Below are 13,843 nucleotides of genomic sequence, written 5' to 3' on the forward strand. Positions count from 1 at the left end.
TCATCATCATATCTGACAGGTGTGTCTGGACGGAGGCCTGAGGCTGGGTACTTTAAGGGAACTGCGTGGCTTAAACTTCTAAGTAACCAGTGAGGTACTACAGAAGCTGCTTTGTGCTGGCTTGGTAAATCTAAGTATTGAAATCACCACCAGCATTTGGGATTTGTCTGCCCTGTTTTGTTTGCAGTTCACCCTGATTAAGTGACCTCAGCTGGCTCCCACAGGGAGCACCGTCACACCTACATCCAGGCTGAAGGGGTCCGGGGGATCTTAGGGGCCTTGAGGTGCACAGATAACTACGTCCAGGCCGTAGGGGTCCCTGGGGGGCTTAGAGAGTTTTTGGGGGGACACAGATACCAATCTCCAGGATCTAGGGGTCCCAGTGGGGTTTAGGGGGTTCATTGGGGGGCATAGATACCTACGTCCAGGCTGGAGGCATCCTGGGAGTCTTAGGGGATTTTTGGGGCCCAGGATACCTGTGCCCCAGCTGTAGGGGTACCAGGGGGTCTTAGGGGTTCGAGGGGGCACAGATACGTATGTCCAGGCTATATCTGTCCCAGAGGCGATTAGAGGTTTTGTGAGGGGCACAGATATCTACATCCAGATTGTAGATGTCCCGGCGGGGGGATAGGGAGGTTGTGGGGGTACAAATACCTACATCCAGGCTGTAGGGTTTCCTGGGCGGTTAGGGGGTTTCTGAGGGGCACATATACCTACGTGCACATTGGAGTGTCCTGGGGGGCTTATGGAGTCTATATGGGGCACAGATAACAATGTTCTGGCTGTATAGGTCCCTGGGGTCTTAGGGGGCTTGTGAGGGGGCACAGATACCTAAGCTCAGGATGGAGGGGTCTACAGGGGTCTTAGGTGTTTGTTGGGGGGGCACAGATACCTACGTCCAGGCTACAGGGGTCCCGGAAGGGCTGAGGGTCTGTCACGGAGTGTGGGGGAGTCCGGTCCTGCACCTCTCTTCCTGGGACACAAGGTGACTCTCAGCCAGCCAGTAAAACAGAAGGTTTATTGGACAGCAGGAGTGAAGGATACAGCAGAGTTTGGAGGCACAAGCAGGACCCCTCAATCGAGTCCTTCTGGAGGTTCAGGAAACTTAACTCTCAGTTTGGGATTCCTTGAATTCCAACCACCTAGACCAACACCGAAACTGAACTAACTCCCTCCAACCGCCCCCTTCCTGTGTCCAGCTTCCCTGGCAAAGATGCTGACCCCCTCCCCCCTGCCTAGCTCACGTTACAGGCTGAGCACGTGCCCAGTCCTAAAGTCACCCCCTGCTCTCCCATCACCCACACAGACAGTCCCTACTCCATCACAGTAATGCCCAGAGCATTTCCCTCATGGAGCAACAGTGACACCGTGTGGCCATGCAGGTTAATGCCCAGAACATTTCCTGCATGGAGCAACAGTGACACCCTGTGGCCACGCAGGGTAATGCACAGATCATCACACCTACGTAGAGGCTGTAGAGATCCCTGCTGGGGCTTAGGGTTAGTGAGGGGCACAGATAGCTACGTCTAGGCTGGAGGGATTCCGGTGGGGATTAGGGACTTCATAGGGGACACAAATATCTACATCCGGGATGGAGAGGTCCCTGGATGGCTTAGGGGGTTGTGGTGAGCACAGACACATACGTCCAAGCTGTAGTGGTCCCTGGGGGTTTAGGGAGTTGGTGAGGGGCACAGAAACCTATGCATGGTCTGGAGGGATCCCTGGGGGACTTAAAGAGTTGTGGTTGTGCAGATACCTATGTCCTGGTTGGAGGGGGCCCTGGGGAGCTTAGGGGTTTGTGTGGCATACACATAGCTACAACCAGGCTGGTGGGGGACCTATGGGTCTTAGGGGGCTTGTGGGAGGCAGAGATACCTATGTCCAGGCTGGAGAAGCCCTGGTGAGGGCTTAGGGGGTTCCTGGAGGTCACAAATATCTACTTCCAGGCTGGAGGGGTTGTGGGGGTATTTGAGAGTTGTGGGGGGGCACAGATACCTATTTCGAGGCTGTAGGGGTTCCAGGGTTGCTTTGGGGCATTTTGGGGTACAGATACCTATGTCCATGCTTTAGGGTCGCTGGGAGGATCAGTGGGTTTGTGAGGGTGCACAGATACCTACTTCCAGGCTATAGGGATGTTGGTGGGGCTTAGGGGTTTGTGGGGGGCACAGATACCTTCATCCAGGCAAGAGGGGTCCTGGGGGACTTAGGGGGGGTGGGAGGAGCTCAGATAACTATGTCGAGGCTGGAGGGGTCCCATCGTGGCCTAGGGGGTTTGTGAGGGGCACAGATACCTGCGTCTAGGCTGGAGGGGTTTCGGGGGTCTTAGGAGGGTTGTGGGATCTGAGATACCTATGTCTAGGCTGGAGGGGTCTCGGGGAGGATTAGGTGTTTTGGGGGGAACAGATACCTACATCCTGATTGTAGGGGTCCCTGGGTAGCTTAGGCGCTTTGTGGGGGTCACAGATACAAACTTCCATGCTGTAGGGGTCCTGAGGGTCTTTGTGTGGCTCTGGGGGTCACAGATACCTACCTACAGGCTGGAGGGGTCCTGTGGGTATTAGGGGGTTTGTGGGGCGTACAGATGCCTACATCTGGGCTTGCGGGTTCCCTGGGGGGCTTAGAGGTTTGTGGGGAGCACAGATACCTTTATCCAGGCTAGATGGGTCCCGGTGGGATTAGGGGATTGTGGGGAGCACAGATACCTATGTAAGCAGAAGCAGGATGAACTCTACCTTGACATCTGGTGGTGAATTATGGAGAGTGTAGAAAAGAATTTCAGGGACTGATCGTGTTTGCATAGGCACACCCACCCCTCCTGACACGGCAACGACAGCCTGGGATGGATGCTTTGGCAGCTGTGGTATTCCCCGGTTTATTTGTTGTTGGGGCATGAGATGTGGAGTGTTGTCACCCTGATTGTGTGGATGAGGAACTGTGAAACTGCTTTGAGACAGGGATTCTCACCATCACTTGAGTGGCACTCGCTAGACAAGGGAGTGAGCTCCTTGAGTGAACCAAAAACATGAATTGTCCTTTTTTCTCTTTTAGCAGTTGAAGAGTAAAGCTGAAGTTTGATTCTTTTAACAATTGAAGTTCTAGGTTCCTGAGCTGAAATCACTAAAGAGCTTTGTTAGTCAGTAAGAGAGTCTGAAGTTATGCTGTGGAGCAGAGCAGCTGAAAGACGGAAGCAGTTTGTGGGATGGTTGGAATAGCCCACGGAGTGAGGGGAGCTGAGTAGTTTTTTAGGACAGCTAGAGCAGATCACCGGTCGGCTGGCAGAACAGAGTAGCTGGTGGACCGAGCTCAGCAGTTCATGGGGAAGGCGAAAGCAGAATCCCACAGAGAGGCAGGGCAGTCAGCAGTGAACCACGTAAAGTGCTCCTTTCTACCCAGGCTGGCAGGGGGAAAAACCCTGCAGATAGACTCTTGAACTCTGGGGTTGCGCAACTGTGGGTGATTTTGGGGTTGCTGGACTCTTGAAACATTTGAGGTATTGGACATTGGAGTCTTGGGGTGATTTGGGGATTGCTAGACTCAAGAGCCCAGGGAAAAGGACACGGCCTAATTGAGGTGTTTTCCCAATTTAATGCTATGTTGTTTATCTCACGTTATTAAATATTTTCTGCTACACCCAGACTCTGTGCTTGCGAGAGGGGAAGTATCGCCTCTTTGAGGCACCTAGGGGTGCGTATGTAAAATTTTCCCATGTCACTGGGTGGGGGCTCGAGCTGGTTTGCATTACGTAGTAGGGAAGGGACCCCTATGTATTGAACCCAGTCCTTGCTGCTATCAATTCAGCCTGGCAGAAGGGTTCCACCTACATGCAGGCTGAAGGGGTCCCTGGGAGGCTTAGGGAGTTCGTGGGGGGCACAGGTACCTACGTCCAGGCTGCAGGGGTCCCAGAGGGGCTTAGGGGGTTAGTGGGGGCCACAGATATTTATGTCACGGAGTGTGGGGGAATCCGGTCCTGCACCCCTCTTCCTGGGACACATAGTGACTCAGCCGGCCAGTAAAACAAAAGGTTTTTTTGGCCAACAGGAACGAAGGATACAGCAGAGCTTTTGGGCACAACCAGGACCTCTCGATCGAGTCCTTCTGGGGGTTCAGAAAGCTTAGTTCCCAGTTTGGGAATCCCTGAATTCCAATAACCCAGCTCCAAACCAAAACTGAACTAACTCCCTCCAGCCGGCCCCTTCCTGTGTCCAGCTTCCCAGGCAAAGGTGCTGACCCCTCCCCGCTGCCTAGCTCGAGTTACAGGCTTAGGTCCTGTCCCTCACCTTACGTCACTCCCTGCTCTCCCATCTCCCACACAGATAGTCCCTACTCCACCAGGGTCCCTACCCGTGGGGCCCCTAACCCTGGCTCCTGGGGCCCTACCCCTGTGCCCCTTACTCTAGCTCCAGTTGCCATACCCATGGGCCCCTAACCCGAGCTCCAGAGGCTCCATCCCTGGGGCCCCGAACAATAGCTCCAGGTGCCCAACCCGTGGGGCCAATAGCCCTTGTTTCAGGGGCCCTACGAGTGGGCCCCTAATCCTAGCTCCAGAGGCCTTAAGCGTGAGATCTCTAACCCTAGCTCCAGGGGCCCCACCCCTGGGACCCCTAACCTTTGCTCCATGGGCCATATCCCTGGGGCACCTAACCCTAGCTATAAGGACACTGCCCAAGGGGTCCCAAACCATAGCTCCAGAAGCCCTACACGTGGGGCCCCTAACACTAGCTCCAGGTGCACTACCCCTGGGGCCCCTAACGCTAGCTCCAGGGGCCATACCCATGGGGTCCCTAATCCTAAATCCAGGGGTCCCATTCGTGGAGCCCCTAACAGTAACTCCAAGTGCCCCATACCTGGGGCCACTAACCCTAGCTCCAGGGGCCCTACCCATGGGGCCCGTAAACCTAGCTCCAGGGGCCTTACACGTGAAGCCCCTAACCATAGCTCCAGAGGCCCTAACTGTGCGGCCCCTAACCCTAACTCCAGGGGCCTTACCCGTAGGGCCCCTATCCCTAAGTGCAGGGGCCCTTCAACCTGGGGCCCCTATCCTTAGCTGCAGGGGCCCTACCAGTCAGGCCACTAACGCTATCTCCAGAGGCCCTTCACGTGGGACCCCTAACCCAAACTCCAGGGGTCCTACCGCTTAGGGCCCTAACCCTAGCTGCAGGGGTCATACCCATGGTGCCCCTAAACTTAGCTCCAGGTGCCCCATCCCTGGGGCCCCTAACCCTAGCTTTAGGGACCCTGCTCGTAGGGCCCCAAACTATAGCTCCAGGGGCCCTACCCATTGGGATCCTAACCCTAGCTCCAGAGGCCCTACCCTTTCCTGGCTGGACATGTGCGAAGGATAAAACATACATCCTAAATGAAACAGTCTGACTATTTATTATGGAGAAAAAACAAGTTTTAAAACGTTTATATGTTGGAGGACTTGGCCATACAGTATCTGAGGCTGAACTGCAGGAAAGATTCAGCAAGTTTGGAAATGTTACAGATGCGGAAATTGTTATCAGGAAAGATGACCAGGGGAACACTACGAAGACTTTTGCTTATATCAACATTAGCATTTCTGAAGCAGATCTTAAAAGATGTATGTCTATTTTAAATAAACCTCTCAACCCAGCTATAGGGCTCTACCCCTGGGGCCCCTAACCCTAGCTACCGGGGCCCTACCCATTGGGCTGCTAACCCTAACTCCTTAGACCCTACCTGTGAGGCCCCTAACCCTAGCTCCAGGGGCCCTAACCGTAAGGTCTCTAACAATTGCTCCGGGGGCCCTACCACAGGGGCCCCTAACCCTAGCTCCAGGGACTCCTTCCCTGGGGCCCCTAACTCTAGCTCCAGGGGCCCAACCCGTGGGGCCCCTAACCCTCGCTCCAGGGGCCCTACCAGTGGGACCCCTAACCCTAACTGCAGGGCCCCTACCTGTGGTCCCCTAACCCTAGTTCCAGAGGCCTTACCCGTGAGACCCCTAACCCTAGCTCCAGGGGCCCTACCAGTGGGACCCCTAACCCTAACTTCAGGGCCCCTACCTGTGAGCCCCTAACCCTAGTTCCAGAGGCCTTACCCGTGAGACCCCTAACCCTAGCTCCAGGGGCCCTACCACTGAGGCTCATATCCCCAGCTCCAGAGGATCTACTCCTAGGGCTCCTAACCCTAGCTCCAGGGATCCTACCCATGGGACCCCTAATGGAAACTCCAGGGGCTCTAACCTTGGGGCCCTAACCCTACCTCCAGGGGCCCCATCCCTGGTTTCCCTAACCCAGCTCTAGGGGCCCTACTCGTGGGGCTTCTTCCCCTAGCTCCAGGGGCCCTACCCGTGGTTCCCCTAACCCTAGCTCCAAGGGCTCTACCCGTGGGACCTTACCCTAGCTCCAGGGGCCGTCCTCGTGGTGCCCCTAACACTAGGTCCAGAGGCCCCACCCCTGGGAACCCTAACCCTAGCTCCAGGGGCCCTACATGTGGGAATCATAATCCTAGTTCCAATGGCCCTGCCTATGGGACCCCTAACCTTAGCTTCTGGAGCCCTACCCCTTGGGTCCGTTACCAAAGATCCAGGGGCCCTACCCCTTGCGCCACTACCCCTATCTACAGGGGCCCTCTCCGTGGGGCCCCTAACCCAAGCTCCAGGGACCCCACCCCTGCATCCCCTAACCCTAGCTCCAGGGGCCCCATACCTGGGGCTCCTAACCCTAATTCCAAGGGCCCTACCCGTGGGCCCCCTAACGCTTGCTCCAGGCACCCTGCCCGTAAGGCCCTTACCTTAGCTAAAGAGGCCCTACCCATGGGGTCCTTAGCCCTAGCTCCATAGACCCCACCCCCCTGGAAACCCAAACACTAGCTCCAGGGGCCCCACCCACGCGAACACTAACCCTAGCTCAAGGGCCAAGTCCCTGGGGCCCCAAATCCTATCTCCAAGGGCCTTAGCCATGCGCCCGCTAACGCTAGCTACAGGGGCTCTACGCATGGAACCACTAACCCAATTTCCAGGGGCCCTACCCATGGGGTCCCTGTCCCTAGCTCCAGTGTCCCAACCCGTGGGACCCCTAACCCTAGGTCCATGGGCTCTACCCCTGGGGCCCCTAACCGTAGCTCCAGGCACCCCAGCACTAGGACCCCTATCCCTAGGTCCAGGGCCCACCCCTAGGACCCCTAACCCTAGCACCATGAGCCCCAGCCCTGGGGCCCCTAACCCAAACTCTAGGGTCCCTTCCTGTGGGGCCCCTAACCCTAGCTCCAGAGGCCCTACCCATGCGACCACTAACCCTAGCTATAGGGGCCTTACCCCTGTGTCCCCTAACCCTAGCTCCAGATGCCATATGCGTGGGCCCCTAACCCTAGCTCCAGGGGCCTGACCCCCAGTACCCCTAACCCTAGCTCCAAGGGCTCCATCCCTATGGCTTCTAACCGTAGCTCCAGGGGCCCAACCCATGGGGATCTAACCCTAGCTACAGAGTCCTTACCCGTGGGACCCCCAAACCTAGCTCCAGGGGCCCTACCATTGGGGCCCCTAACCCTAGCTGCAGGGGCTATACCCGTCGGGCCCCTAAACCTATCTCCAGGCGCCCCACCCCTGGGACCCTTTACCCTAGCTTCAGGGGCCCCATCCCTGGGGCCCTTAACCCTAGTTCCAGGGGCCCTACCCATGGATCTCCTATCCCTAGCTTCAGGGACCCCACCCGTTGGGCCCCTAACCCTAGCTCCAAAGGCCCTACTTTTGTGACCCCTATCCCTAGCTCCAGGGGGCATACCCCTTGGGCCCCCAGTCCTAGCTCCAGGAACCGTACTCGTGGGGCCCCTATCCCTAGTGTTAGGCCTGAATAAAGATATTGCAGACAAAACCAGGTATGCCAACCTGACCAAAGTCAGGCTAACAGAGGTTTTTGGGTAATTCCTGAGTGGAAAACACTGAGAAGCAGCAGCATGTCTCACAAGCGCTGGGAAAAAGTGAGATAAGCGAGAAGCTGCATTCCTGGCATAGTACCAGATGTGCTGTGTTAGGGCAGCTCCTTCGAAGAACTGATAAGAGCCCTAGTTTCCCAGCCTCCTTGTTTTCACTCCCTGGTTTTGTTCGTTGTTTGTTTTTAACTCCCCTACATTTCTAACTTTAGGTATGTATGTATACTAAAGGTGTCTAGTTTCTAGTTGTTAAAAGAAGGGAGTGGGTTGCTCCAGTGAATAATTTATGACGCGACAGAACTGTCTATATAGGCTTATACTAAGATTTAAAGAGCGGGCTGGTTCTCTCGGGAGACGAGCTGCTCTATATTGATGCGTGCACTTGTCAATAAAGAGCTTTTGATCGGACCTTGCTGGTGTTGCCTGTCTCTCTCGCGGTCAGACAACTAACTTTGCCATCTGGGGGTTAGAGTCCCTGACACTAGCTCCAGGGGCTCTATCCCTGGGGCCCCTGACCCTATCTCCAGGGGCCCTACCCGTGGGGACCCTAATCCTAGCTCTATGGGACCTCCCCATGGGGCCCCTAGCCTTAGCTCCATGGGCCCTACCCGTGGGGACCTTAACCCTAGCTCCAGGAGCCCCATCCTTGGGGCCCCTAAGTCTAGCTCCTGGGCTCCTGCCCATGGGGCACCTAACCCTAGCTCCAGAGGCCCTTCCCTTAGGATCCCTAACCCAAGCTCCAGGGGCCCTATCCGTGGGGCCCCTAACCCTAGCTCCTGAGGTCCTACCTGTGGGAGCTCTAACCTTATCTCCTGGCTTCGTGCCCATTTGACCCATAATCCTAGCTCCAGGGGACCTACCCGTGGGACCCCTAATCTTAGCTCCAGGGGCCTTACCCCTGGGGTGCCTAACCCTACCTTCAGGGGCCCTACCCGTAGGGCCTCTAACCCTAGTTCCAGGGGCCCCACTCCTGGAACCCCTATCCCTAGCTCCATGGGCCCCATCTCTGGGGCTCCAAACCCTAGCTGCATGGGCCCTACCCCTGGGTCCCCTAACTCTAGCTTCAGGGGCCCTACCAGTGGGACCCCTAACCCTAGTTCCATGGGTCCCACCCCTTGGACTCCTAACCCTTGCTCCAGAGGCCCCATTGCTGGGGATCCAAACCCTTGCTCAAGGTGCCCTGCCCATGGGGCAGCTAACCCTAGCTCCAGGGGCCCCACCCCTAGACACCCGAACACTAGCTCCAGGCACCCCACCCCTGGGACCCCCAACCCTTGCTCCTGTGGCCCCGTCCCTGGGGCTCCTAGCCCTAGCTCCAGGGTCCCTACATGTGGGAACCCTAACCCTAGCTCCAACGGCCCTTCCCGTGGGGCCCCTAACCCTAGCTCCAAGGTCCCTTCTCGTGGGACCCTTAACCCTATCTGCAGGCCCTGTACCCCTGGGTCCCCTAACCCTAGCTTCAGAGGCCCTACCCATGGGGCTTTTTATCCTAGGTCAAGGGGCCCTATGCATGGGTCCCCCAACCCTAGCTCAAGGGGCCCTATCTCTGGGGCCCCTAAACCTAGCTCCAGGGGCCCTGCCCGTTGGACCCCTTTGCCTAGCTCCAGGGTCCCTTGAAACACTTGGGAAAATGTGTTTGACTGTTCAGGCATTGGGAGCTCAGCTAAGAATGCAAATGCTTTTCAAAGACTGCGGGGACTGTGGGATCGCTGGAGTCCTCAGTCTCCCCTCCCTCCCTCCATGAACGTCCATTTGATTCTTTGGCTTTCCATTACGCTTGTCACGCAGCACTGTGCTGAGTCCCGGCTGTGGACTCTGTCTATCATAGCCTGGAGATTTTTTCAAATGCTTTGTCATTTCGTCTTCTGTAACGGAGCTCTGATAGAACAGATTTGTCTCTCCATACAGCGATCAGATCCAGTACCTCCCAGATGGTCCACGCTGGAGCTCGTTTTGGGTTTGGGACTACATCGCCACCTGTGCTGATCAGAGCTCCATGCTGGGCAAACAGGAAATGAAATTCAAAATTCGCGGGGCTTTTCCTGTTTACCTGGCCAGTGCATCCGAGTTCAGATTGCTTTCCAGAGCGGTCACAAGGGTGCACTGTGGGATACCGCCCGGAGGCCAATACTATTGAATTGCGGCCACACTAACCCTAATCCAACATGGCAATACCGATTTCCGTGCTACTCCCCTCGTCGGGGAGGAGTACAGATATCGGTATTAAGAACCCTTTATATCGATATAAAGGGCTTCATTGTGCGGACGGGTGCAGGGTTAATTCGTTTTAATGCTGCTAAATTCGGTTTAAATGCGTAGTGTAGACGAGGCCTAAGAAAGCGGCTGTTTGACCTACAAACAACGACAAAGTAAAACCTGCAAGAGCAGCCTTTCAGTTCAGAGGCCTGATAATAAGATGTTACTAATAACTGATGAAAGAGTTACAAACGACTCAAAACCATACTCAGAACAAACCAAATGGGAACACAGACAACACCATTTTTCTTCGCTGCTCTTCAACCACGATATTCTCCCCATAGGGAGGTCCATCGCTCCTGGGGGTTCAGTGCCACAGTAACAGGGTGATGTGTGCAAGGGATGGAGGAAGCTGCTATTCCATCTCCCTAGTCCAAAAATCAGTTTAATAGCTAGTCCTGAGATAGAGGAAGTATCAGTTATTAAAGTCATAAGAACTAATTTAACATTGTGATTCCAGCCAATGTTAAATTGATCTAACATTCAGGTTAATAGAAACATTTCTAGTCCTCTGCATAGAACGCTCAAATGATGCAAAAATAGCAAGTTTGCTTTAAAAAGTCATAAAAGGGGTGTCATCCAGAATCTGACACTTGGTGAAACGTAAGTCTAGAACACACAACCAGTTTGGGGATTGTGCTCTGCTTCTTAACAATCTGCCCTGAGGTTGCCACTCACAGTCACAAGCTACTCCAGATGGCTGGGGCCCTCTCATGGATCAGTAACTGGTTAGCAGCTTGGAAAGAAAGAGTAGGACTAAATAGTCGTTTTTGCAGTGGAAAGGGGTAAATAAAAGGCTTCCAAAGTATGAGACGAGGCTACAGACATTAGGGCTGGTCAGTTTAGACAAGACCGTAGAGCACCAGTTCTCAACCAGGTGTCTGCCAAAAGAAACCAGGCTTGACCCACATCCCCAAGCCACCAAGCCTACCTGCCTGCATTGAAGGGGGAGAGAAAGGGCACAACAAAAAATTGCAGCATCAATGCAGAAGAGAGAACTCTTCCCCTGCCATTATCAGTAAGGGTTGCCTCACAGCCACTGACTCCCTGAACAGAAATAGCAAAAGTCCAACCACAATTCTACTTCCTTTCCTCTACAAGAGATAATGGGTGGGAGCTGCTCTCTTGAGACTGTCCTGCTGCTGCCCAGGCACATGGCAGACAGAGCTTGGCCCGCAAGCCGAGGGTTTTGATCGCTTGAAGGCCCAGAGGGAAAAGAGACAAGTGCTTGTGTATTAGAGAATGGCTTTGATCCATTGACCTCTGGGTTATGGGCCCAGCACGCGTCCGCTGCACCACTCTGCTGGCTCTTTACTCCCCCTGCCACCCAGCCACCTCTATCTGGATTAGTGCCTTACGAGCTCTCACGCTGGCAGGCATATGCGCCGGCTGCTAGGCAGCTGCCCTGGTCACAGGCTTTTACAGCTTCTACAGGGTAAAAAGGATCTATTTGGGGTTTGGACCCCATTGGGAGCTGGGTAGCTGAGTGCCGGAGACGGGAGTACTGCTTAAACTGTTTTCAATTAAGCCTTCAGCTCGTGGGGGATGAGGTTCAGCCTTTGATCCGTGTCTGCAGTAGGCAAGCGCCTCTGGCTCAATCGGCCCCCACCCTGCCCCCGCTGTATTAGCAGACTAAAACCTGGAGCAAAGCCACACGCCTTGCAAGGGAACAGGAGCCGGGATCTCAAACAAATGTCAACATTTTAGGAAGATGACGTTCAAAGAAGAAAAAGGTGTACGGTACAGCATTTAGGTGTAGAAGTTTCTGGTGATCAGGGAACAATGTACAGATTACCCAGGGGGTGCGAAGTTCGGTTTAAGATCGGGTGGCGTAAGGAATACAGAATCTGCAATAGCCCTGACTGGGGGTAAAAGGTTAACGTACAGACACTGAGTTAGGAGGGTATGTTGTCCATGTGAGGGCTACGTTCAGGTGTGGAGTTTAAGAAGCGGGTACGACAATGAGAATGGATTCACCCGCGTTTGGTGAGTTTTAACATTCAGTGTTTTTTAATCTTTGCCACAATCTAGTTTAAGCAGGGTCGGTATGAACTCTACCCTGCCATCTGTTGGTGATCTGTTGTAAAGGCCTTTTGGGGCTGATGTCATTTGCATGGTTACACCCACCCCAGATTGCATGAGGGGAGTGCTTGTCCAAATGGTCATTTCAGCTGCTGTGGGATCCCCCATCTCTTTGTTATTGGGGCAGGAGTAATCAAGTGTATTTTCCTGTTTAGTTTGGATCAAGGAGAGAGTAACTGTACCTGGCATTTGAGGCCTGAGAGCTTGCCCCTCGCCTGGAAAGGACTCATCATTAAGGGGTATGGGTTCCAAACCGCCCCCCCCCTCCCCAAGTGTGTGGGAAGTAGAAATAGATGTTTGTTCTTGGTCTGATTGATTTTGTGTCTGGTGTCTAAAGACAGAGGTATTTTTGAATATCTTTAGAATTGTTGTTAGTACTGAAGTTTCTCATCTTAAAGTTATGCTATTAGATTTTTTCTACAGTATATTTTGGTGCTGAAAGGTAAAAGGTTGCTCTGTGTGTGCTGTTATGGAATGAAGTAACAAAGGTTGGTTGCAGAGAGGATGCATGTGCCACAAAAGTTGTGCCTGTCCCACCCCAGCTGTGGTCCCAGAGTCCAGAATTTGCATAAACTCACCCCCTTACCTGTGACTAACAAGCTTGCCCTGCTAACTCTTCCAGCAAAACAGGCCAAAGAAAGTGTATGCAAGCCCTGTACTGCAGCCCCAGTACTATTTTCGGTTCCTTCCCACAGATTTTTCACTCCGCACCAGTCCAGTTCCTTGCTGTTGCTTGTCCAACCACTGCATGCATGTGCTAGACCGGACCCTGAGCTGATTCCTGACTGTTGTGCTCCATACAGCCTGGCCTGTCTGTGTCTCTGTGGTGCAATGGGTCAGCACGTTTGGCTCTTAACTGAAAGGATGGTGGTTCAAGCCCACCCAGGGACAGTGATAAGCCTGTGCTACTTCCTTGCTTTCCTGCGGGCAGGGCCGGCTTTAGGCCAATTCAACCAATTCCCCTGAATCGGGCCCTGCTGGTGCACTGTACTAGGGTGACCCAGCTTCCCCAGGGGGCAATTTAAAGGGCCTGGAGCTCCCAGCAGGGACTGGAGCCTCAGGCTGTTTAAATTGCCACCAGAGCCCACTGCTGGAGACTTGGGGGCTATTTAAAAAGTCTGGGGCTCCCCTTGCTTCTACTGCCCCGGCCCTTTAAATAGCCCCCGAGCCCTGCGCTGCTGCTGCTACCTTGGTGGAGGAGGGGACACTTACCGTACAGGGTAGGCTGTACCCCCTGTACCCACACCCCTGCCACAGCCAGCCCCTGCTGCACCCCCTGCCCTGCCTGCACCAGCCCCACACACCGTGCCCTGTCTCCAGTCAACCCTTGCCGCACTCCCCTGCCTTAAGCCAGCCAGTCCCACACTCCTCTGTCTCCAGGCCTGCCAACCCCTGTGCACTCCCCTGAGGCCCTGCCTGAAGCCAACCAGCCCACTCCACCCCACATCCCCCTGCCTGCTGCCAGCCCCTGTCAGCAGCCAGTCCCACACACCCTGCCCTGCCTGCAGCCAGCCCATTTGCAGCCAATCCTGCACCCCCTGTCCTGTCTGCAGCCAGCCCCGCACGCCTTGCCCTGCTTGCAGCCAGACCCTACCTCCAGTCAGCCCCTGCCCTG

General features: G+C 54.8%; 1 non-coding gene across 1 annotated transcript; it reads left to right on the forward strand.

Moving 5' to 3' along the window:
• The first annotated feature begins 13,045 nt into the window (after positions 1-13,045).
• TRNAK-CUU (transfer RNA lysine (anticodon CUU)) lies at positions 13,046-13,119 on the forward strand. Its single transcript has one exon. It is a non-coding gene; the product is annotated as a tRNA-Lys (tRNA).
• Positions 13,120-13,843: the final 724 nt, after the last annotated feature.

Source organism: Gopherus flavomarginatus, chromosome 18 (genome assembly GCF_025201925.1).
Source record: "Gopherus flavomarginatus isolate rGopFla2 chromosome 18, rGopFla2.mat.asm, whole genome shotgun sequence".
NCBI classification, from domain to species: domain Eukaryota; kingdom Metazoa; phylum Chordata; order Testudines; family Testudinidae; genus Gopherus; species Gopherus flavomarginatus.